The following is an 8051-nucleotide window of genomic DNA, read 5'->3' as shown; positions in this document are numbered from 1 at the left end:
TGTTTTTTAAATTGGGCTGGAGAGATGGCTCAGCAGTTTAGAGCACTTGTTGCTCTTGCAGAAGACACAGGTTCAATTCCCAGCACCAGTTGTGGCTCACAACTGTCCATTGCTCCAGGCCAGAGGCACCTGACAGCCTCTCCTGGCCTCCATGAGCACTGCACACGTGTGGTGGTGTTCATACCTACACGCAGCTGCACCACACTGCACACATGAAACAAATAAATCTGAAACCTTTAAAAATTATTATTTTGTGATGGAGAGATGGCTCAGTGGTTAAGAGCACTGGCTGCTCATCCAGAAGACACGGGTTCAATTCCTAGCACCTCCATGGCAGCTCACAACTGTCTATAACTCCAAGATCTGACATCCTCACGCACCTATACATGCAGGCAAAACACCAATGTACATAAAATAAAAATAAACAAATAAATAATTTTAAAAAACCCAGGCAATGGTGGTTCACCCCTTTAATGCCAGCACTCAGGAAGCAGAAGCAGGTGGATCTCTATGAGTTTGAGGCCAGCCTGGTCTACAAGAGCAAGTTCCAGGGCAGCCAGAGATGCACAGAGAAACCCGGTCTTGGAAAAAAAAAAAAAAAAGAAGAAAGAAAGACAGAAAAAAAGAAAAGATTTTTTTTTTTTTTAAAAAAAAAAGGCTAATCTTGAACTCCTCCTGATGCTCCTGTCTCTAACCCCAAGAGCTGGGTTATAGGTGTGCAGCACTATGCCTGTCTTGACGTTATTTAAGAGGAGTAGAGTTATCTAATTATCTCTGTTCGCTAGTATGTTTGCATCCTTGTCCTTCAAGATGGTTGTCCACTGTCACTGTTCTCAGGCTTCAGGATGCTGAATGTGAGTAGAAGAGAAGGTGCCAGTCAGGTTGCAGCAGAGGCAAATCAGCACCAATAGCTTCTCCTTCTCTAACTGTAGCCAGTAAGATCCCAGGCCCGGCTGCACTCCACCCCACACACACCTAAACCAGAGGAAAGTCAGCTACATGGATTCACTTCAGATTCTCTTCCCCCGGTACTGCCCAGCCCCAACCCACGGGTCTGCAAAGCAAGCAAGAGGCATGAGCACAGAGAAGAGTCTAGACTGGCCGAGCAGATAAATATGCATACATTTTGATAACAAGTTAGGACTTTGGGAAAAGTGTGTGTGTGTGTGTACTGAAATTAACTCAATGGATAAACTAAACAGGTGAAGCCCCAGCTAAAGCAAACAGTGACTTAGCTACAAGATCTTTAATCGGGAGGCAGAGGATCTCTTGAGTTCAAGGCCAGACTGGTCTGCAGAAGGAGCTCAGGAGAGCCAGGACTTTACAGAGAGACCTTGTCTCAAACCAGTCCTCCCCCCCCCAAATAGAACCCTGACTCAAAGGACAGACATGACCCTGTCCAGAATATACTCAAGAGAGACAAATGACAGGAAATAAAGGGATATTAAGAGGCACGGACAAGTCTACATCTCCTCAGGTGATAGACTGGAAGACGGGTTTTCCAGAATTGCTGAAACCGCACCCTCATACCCCACAGCCTCCCACGTTTCAGGAAAGCAAAGGGAAGGAGAGCTCCCTAAGACACAGAGAGTGAAAGTGATTCCTGCAAGCAAAAGACCTTAGGAACCGTCAGAGGGAACAGATCAAAGAAAATAAAAAGAATTAGACTGCTGACCTGGCTTGTCACCATCAAGGGAAGCCACAGAACAAGAGCAACCCTCAGCACTGGGGCAAAACCCGAACAAAGGTGAAAGACGCATCATCAAAGATCACAGACTGGCTGGGCTCAGCGGTACAGCACTTGTCTGGCCTGTAACAGGCTCTGGGTTCTGTGTCTCTGTACCCACATGCCCCCACCCAGAGAGAGAGGGAGAGGGAGAGGACTGGCCTTAAAATCAGTCCTAATGAGCTGGGCATGGTGTTACACCCCTTTAATTCCAGCCCACAGGAAACAGAAGCAGACAGAGCTCTGTGAGTTCAAGGCCAGCTTGGTGAACACGATGAATTCCAGGCCACGAAGTGAGTCCCTCTTTCAAACCAATAATGGCAACAGCGGTAGCACCAGAGGCAACAAACAAACAAACAAACAAACAAACGGACGCCAGCTATAAATTTAGGTGGCTGAGTTAAGGGATCAATTTATACTCCTCGAACATTGCATAGCTGACCTTAACATTTGGGTTTGTGGGCAGATGAAGCAGCTGATATAACAGAAATCCAGGACAGACCAGCAGAGGGTGGAAGACCCTATCATCCTACTGGGGTTCAGGTGAGCACCATTTGAGAAATAATGCCAAATGATAAATTTTTTTTAACTAAAATAATGACCAAATCCTTAAGCAGATAGTGACCTAAATGGGGCGAGGAGGGGAGCAGGGCTGGAGAGAAGGCTCTTTCATTAGGAGCGCTGGGCACTCCCAGAAGACCCAGATTCCATTCCCAGCATCCACAGTGCTAGCCACAGGCATTTGTAACTCAAGGCCAGCCAGTTTTAGGGATCCGACGCCCTCTTCTGGCCTCTGCAGACACTGCATGAATGTGGTGCGCAGGCATACGTGCAGACGAAACATCCATATACATAAAATAATAAAATTTAGTTTTAAAAATAAAAAAATAAACTTAAAAAGTAGCCATGGTCTACAGCACAGGCCTGTAGTCCCAGTCATTCTGGAGGCGGAGGCAAGCAAACCTCAGAACCATGGGTTACAACGTGAGACTTCAAGGCCTGCTTGGACAACTTGGCGAAATTTTGCTTGAAAGTGAAGTGAAATCTCCATTACCTCACCAGTGAAGTGCTTGCACACTGCCTATAATGCTGGCAGCTGGGTAGGCAAGAGGATCAGGAGTTCAAGGCCAGCCTCGAGACTTTGTCTCAAACAACAGAAACACAAGAGTGGGGGAGAAAGGAGGGCAGAACCTACTTTCCAAAATGTATTTGTGGCTTTTCTAAAATCGGTATTTTAGGGGCTGGAGAGGTGGCTTAGTGGTAAAAAGAACCCAAATTTGACTCTCAGCACCCACATGGCAGTTCACAACCATCTGTGAACCCCAAAACCAACCAAGAGACCAAGTACTGTATGTAAAAGCAAAGAGCCTTTATTCTTACACAAGTTTGCAAACTCAGTCTCTCCTGTGCATCCAGAGTATTGGAGTGATCGAAAAGCCCCCAAGCTCAGTTGGGGTTGGGTTTTTATAGTAGCAAAAGTGGGGGTGAGGGATTTCTAAGGTTCAGGACCCCTGATTGTCTGACATTTGTCTAGGGGTGTCCTGGTGAAAAGTGAGGGGTGTGTGTTTGCAGGTGATTCTATCTACAATGGTTGGAACATTAGGAATTCCCTTTGGATAGTCTGTTCCAGGTGGTGCCTGGGTAGTCTCAGTTTGTGTTTTTTCTTGGAATCAGGTATTATCGTAAACTGAGACCCAGGCCTCTATTGAGCTTGTTATGGCTGTGCCCTACAGTTTCAGGGATCTATCTATCTAACAACCTCTTCTGTTCTTTTCAGGCACCAAGTGAAAAGTTTTTGTGGCCCAACAAACCTCTCTGCTGACACAATAATCCAAATCAGACCAAGTTAGAAAAAGCCCAGGTTTAATGGATGCCAGTGCTCCCAGGAGGCCTTCCAGGCCCTCAGATAGGAAATGAAGAAGGAAGACCCAAAAACCACGGAGAGGGAAAGGAAGGCTGGAAGACCACGTGTTTGTTCTCTGGGGGGCAGTTTAAATAGCCTCCCAGGGGAGGGACTTGGAATGGAATTTTCCACCAGACACCAAGCTCACATGTGGTGCACACACATAGTGAAGACATGCATCTATTTGTTTTGTTGGCTTTTTGAGACAGGTTTTCTCTGTATCCCTAGGCTGTCCTGGAACTCACTGTGTAGACCAGGCTGGCTTTGAACTCAGAGATCCACCTGCCTCTGCCTCCTGAGTGCTGGGGTTCAAGGTGTGGGCCACCATTGTCTGGCTCTAAATAACTGTCTTTCTATTTGGTGATGTCAAGGGGTCTCAGAGTTAGACAGAGTCCCTGATAGGCAGACAGATAAGGTGGAGTCTTCCTCACCCTCCTGACTTGAGCCTGACAACTTCAAACAAGGGCCACGTGGACATTTTCTCCAGCCAATAAGGCCCCTGTTGACGACTGGCGCAACTAGTTCAGGCCAGGCCACAGCCTGTTTACACAGCAGCCGTGGGCCAATCAGCCATCCTGCCTCCCTTCAACCCGAGCAACCCTAAATTAGGAGAGGACCGCCTGAATTCTACACGTTAGTCACCTGGTTACCAGTCACGCCTCCCTACCTGCTCAAGGAAACAAACGCGTTTCTCAGTGGAGTCCAGATTAGAATTCTCTGTGTCATGCTCCTTAATGTCCTCTGTTCTGTGAGTCTGAGTCTCTGTCTGCCTGAGGCTGTCTGGGGCAACTGTTTGTCCCTGTGTCTGTTGCTTTGTCATTGCACAGGAAGAAGGGGGACACTTGAAAGAAATCTTGAACTGAGTGACTCCATCTGACCTCCGCTGACTCAGACAGCATCATTATTGATTGACCGTATCCATAAATGGTTGTTTCCGACTCCTGTATTTGCTTCATTCACAAAATTGTACAGATATTGTGAGCTGGGTCAGGGGCATGGAAGCATACTTAGCTTAAAATTACAGCTATGCATTACCTTAGGGAATAAATGTTCCAAGCGCAAAAGGTTGATTGTTCTGGAAAGAAAGGCAAGTTAAACAAACAGGCTGAGTACACAGGACATCGAAATAGCCATCTTCAGTGAATTCAAGGTGTGTTATTAACTCTGCCTGGGAGGTACAGAAAAAGTTTTAAGATGGAAGAGATATTTTCAAATATTACATCGCCACAGAGGAAAACCTTCAGAGACTTTTAAAACCCCAGCCCTCAAGGGGGCTGGTTTGGTTTTCTCTGCTTTGTAGAGGCTCTTTCTGTGTGCTTGCGGTGTGTCTGTTTCCTCACCCCTAGTAAAAGTCTTTCTTCAACTGCTGATTCTGTCTGCTCTGGTCTGTTTGAGATTTCTCCTCTGTAACAGACTGAAAATGAACCCAGATCAAGACCCCTAGACAGGGAAGGAAAAAAAACTTTACTCATAATTTATACATATTATATATGCTGTACATGATCTAATTTATATATTTTATATGTTGTACATATAAATTCATGTTATATAATATGTATATTTATAAATATGTATTCAAATATTTTTGTGCTTTGTGCATCTGTGGTGTTATGGTTTGATCCCAGGGCCTTGCAAACACTCTACTACTGCTACATCCCTAAATCATTTATTTATTTATTTTTGTTTGTTTGTCTGTCTGTCTGTCTATCCATCTATCTATCTATTTATTATGTATACAATATTCTGTCTGTCTGTATCCCTGCAGGCCAGAAGAGGGCACCAGATCCCATTACAGATGGTTGTGAGCCATCATGTGGTTGCTGGGAATTGAACTCAGGACCTTTGGAAGAGCAAACAGTGCTCTTAACCACTGAGCCATCTCTCCAGTGCCCTCCTAGATCTTTCTAAAATTTTTTGCTTTTGCTTTTGTTTTTTGTTTTGTTTTGAAACAGGATTTCTCTGTATAAGCATCCTGAATGTCCTGGAACTAGCTCTGTAGACCAGGCTGGCTTCGAACACACAGAGATACTCCTGCCTCTGCCTCCCAAGTGCTGGGATTAAAGGCATGTGCCAATACCACCCGATTGACCTTTCTAAAATTTTCCTATTTAAAAAAATACTTTTTTTAACTATTTGAGAATGTCATACAGTGTATTTGATCCTATGGGCCCTCCAGCTCCTCTCGCGTCGTGTCTTCATCTTTACCTACGCACAGCATATAACTTCAGGCTTCCTCTCCTCCTGCCCCCACAGAACTGTTCTTGGGAGTAGAGCCTGCCCTGGAGCTGTTCACTTGGGTGGAGCATGAATCTGCCATTAAAGAAAACTGGCTCTCCCAGCAGCTATCAAGTGCCAATGGCTCCACCGCCTGGCAACGCTGTCTTCTTGAAGACATCCTCCACCACCGCCGGCCCTGAGTCCTGCGGGGAGAGGTGTGGTGTGGATGTCCTGACTGAGCACGCAGTCTCTGATTCTTCGCATACTGAGCAATTGAAAGTCTCTGTGTTAATTGCTATCTACTGCAAGAAGAAACTTCTCTCATGAGGGCAGAGATGTACTAGTCTATGATATCAAAATGCTGTTAGGAATCATTTTAATTCTGTGATCATTCTGGGCAGTGGTGGTGCACACCTCTAATCCCAGCACTCGGGAGGCAGAGGCAGGAGGATCTCTGTGAGTTTAAGGCCAGCCTGGTCTACAAAGTGAGTTCAGGACAGCTGGAGCTACACAGAGAAACCCTGTCTCTAAATGCCAAATACACACATACACACATACATACATACATACATACATACATACATACATACTGTGATTGTTTAACAGAATAATAGTTTTAGATTCTCCCATAGGCCTATGAGGTTCTCGGGCCCCATTAGCAGTGCCGGCAATGGGTTCCGTCTTATTGAGAGAGTCTTAGATCTAATCAGAGAGTGTTTGGTTACTCCCGTGACATTTGTACTTCTCTTGCACCAGTGGGTATATCAGTCAGGCCAGCTGTTCCCTTGCTTGCACAATTCCACCCGATTCTGGCGGTTTTCTAAATCTTTATTTGCTAGCATGCAGTGTCTGGTTGAGGTATTGTTCCCTTGTAGGATAGCTCCATTAAAACTTATTATATACGGCCGGGCTGTGATGGTGCACGTACGCCTTTAATTCCAGCACTGGGGAGGCAGAGGCAGGCAGAACTCTGTAAGTTCAAAGTCAGCCTGGTCTACAGAGGGAGTTCCAGGACATGCTCCAAAGCTACACAGAAAAACCCTGTCATGAAAAACAAAAAGAAGGGCTGGAGAGATGGCTCAGAGGTTAAGAGCACTGGCTGCTCTTCCAGAGGTCCTGAGTTAAATTCCCAGCAACCACATGGTGGCTCATAGCCAGCCATCTGTAGTAATATCTGGTGCCCTCTTCTGGCCTGCAGGCATACATACAGACAGAATATTGTATACATAATAAATAACTTTAAAAAAAGCCAACTTGTTATTATATTTTAAGATATTTCTATAGTAGTAGGTTTCCATATGGCCTGTTTTTTGTTTTTTTTTTTTAAAATGGTGTCTGCAGGCCAGAAGAGGGCACCAGATCTCATTGTGGATGGTTGTGAGCCATCATGTGGTTGCTGGGAATTGAACTCAGGACCTCTGGAAGAGCAGCCAGTGTTTTTAACAGCTAAGCCATCTCTCTAGCCCTCTATATGGCTTTTTAGAAAGGACTTTATTGTTAGTTATTCCTCCCCATATTGCCTCTTGCCCTCCTATCTCTGACCTTGATTTAACCCTTCCTATTCCATTAATTCCCTTCAAGCCTATCCACCACTGTGCTCCCGCTCCCCTCCCTTACAAGCCCGCCCACCCAACCTCTGCAGGTATTTCAAGTGAACACACATATCTGAGGACCTAAAGCTACATCTACAAATGAGAGAAAACGTGACGTTTGTCTTTCCGTGACTGGGTTACCTCACTCAAAATAATTGTTTCTAGCTCCCCAGTTAATTTGATGTCAACTTGACACAAGCTGAGTCATCAGAGAGGAGGGAGCCTCAGCTGAGAAAAAGCCTCATAAGATCATAAAATCAGGCAAGCCAGCAGGGCATTTTCTTAATTACTGATTGATAGGGAGGCCCAGCCCATTATGGGTGGTGCCATCCCTGGGCTGGTGGTCCTGTGTTCTATAAGAAAGTAGACTGAGCAAGCCAAGAGAAGCAAGCCAGTAAGCATCCTCCTCCATGGCCTCTGAATCAGCGCTGCTTCCAGGTTCCTGCCTTGTGTGAGTTCCTCCCGGCTTTTGATGATGAACGGCTATATGGGACTGCAAGTGACATAAACCCTTTCTTCCCCAGGTTGCTTTTGGTTTGTTTTATCACAGTAATAGTGACCCTAAATAAGATCCTCTCCATTTGAAACGGGGTCTCTCTGAGTTCTGAACTTA

This window comes from Arvicola amphibius, chromosome 4 (assembly GCF_903992535.2).
Source record: "Arvicola amphibius chromosome 4, mArvAmp1.2, whole genome shotgun sequence".
Lineage (NCBI taxonomy): Eukaryota > Metazoa > Chordata > Mammalia > Rodentia > Cricetidae > Arvicola > Arvicola amphibius.
This window is presented reverse-complemented; position numbering follows the sequence as displayed.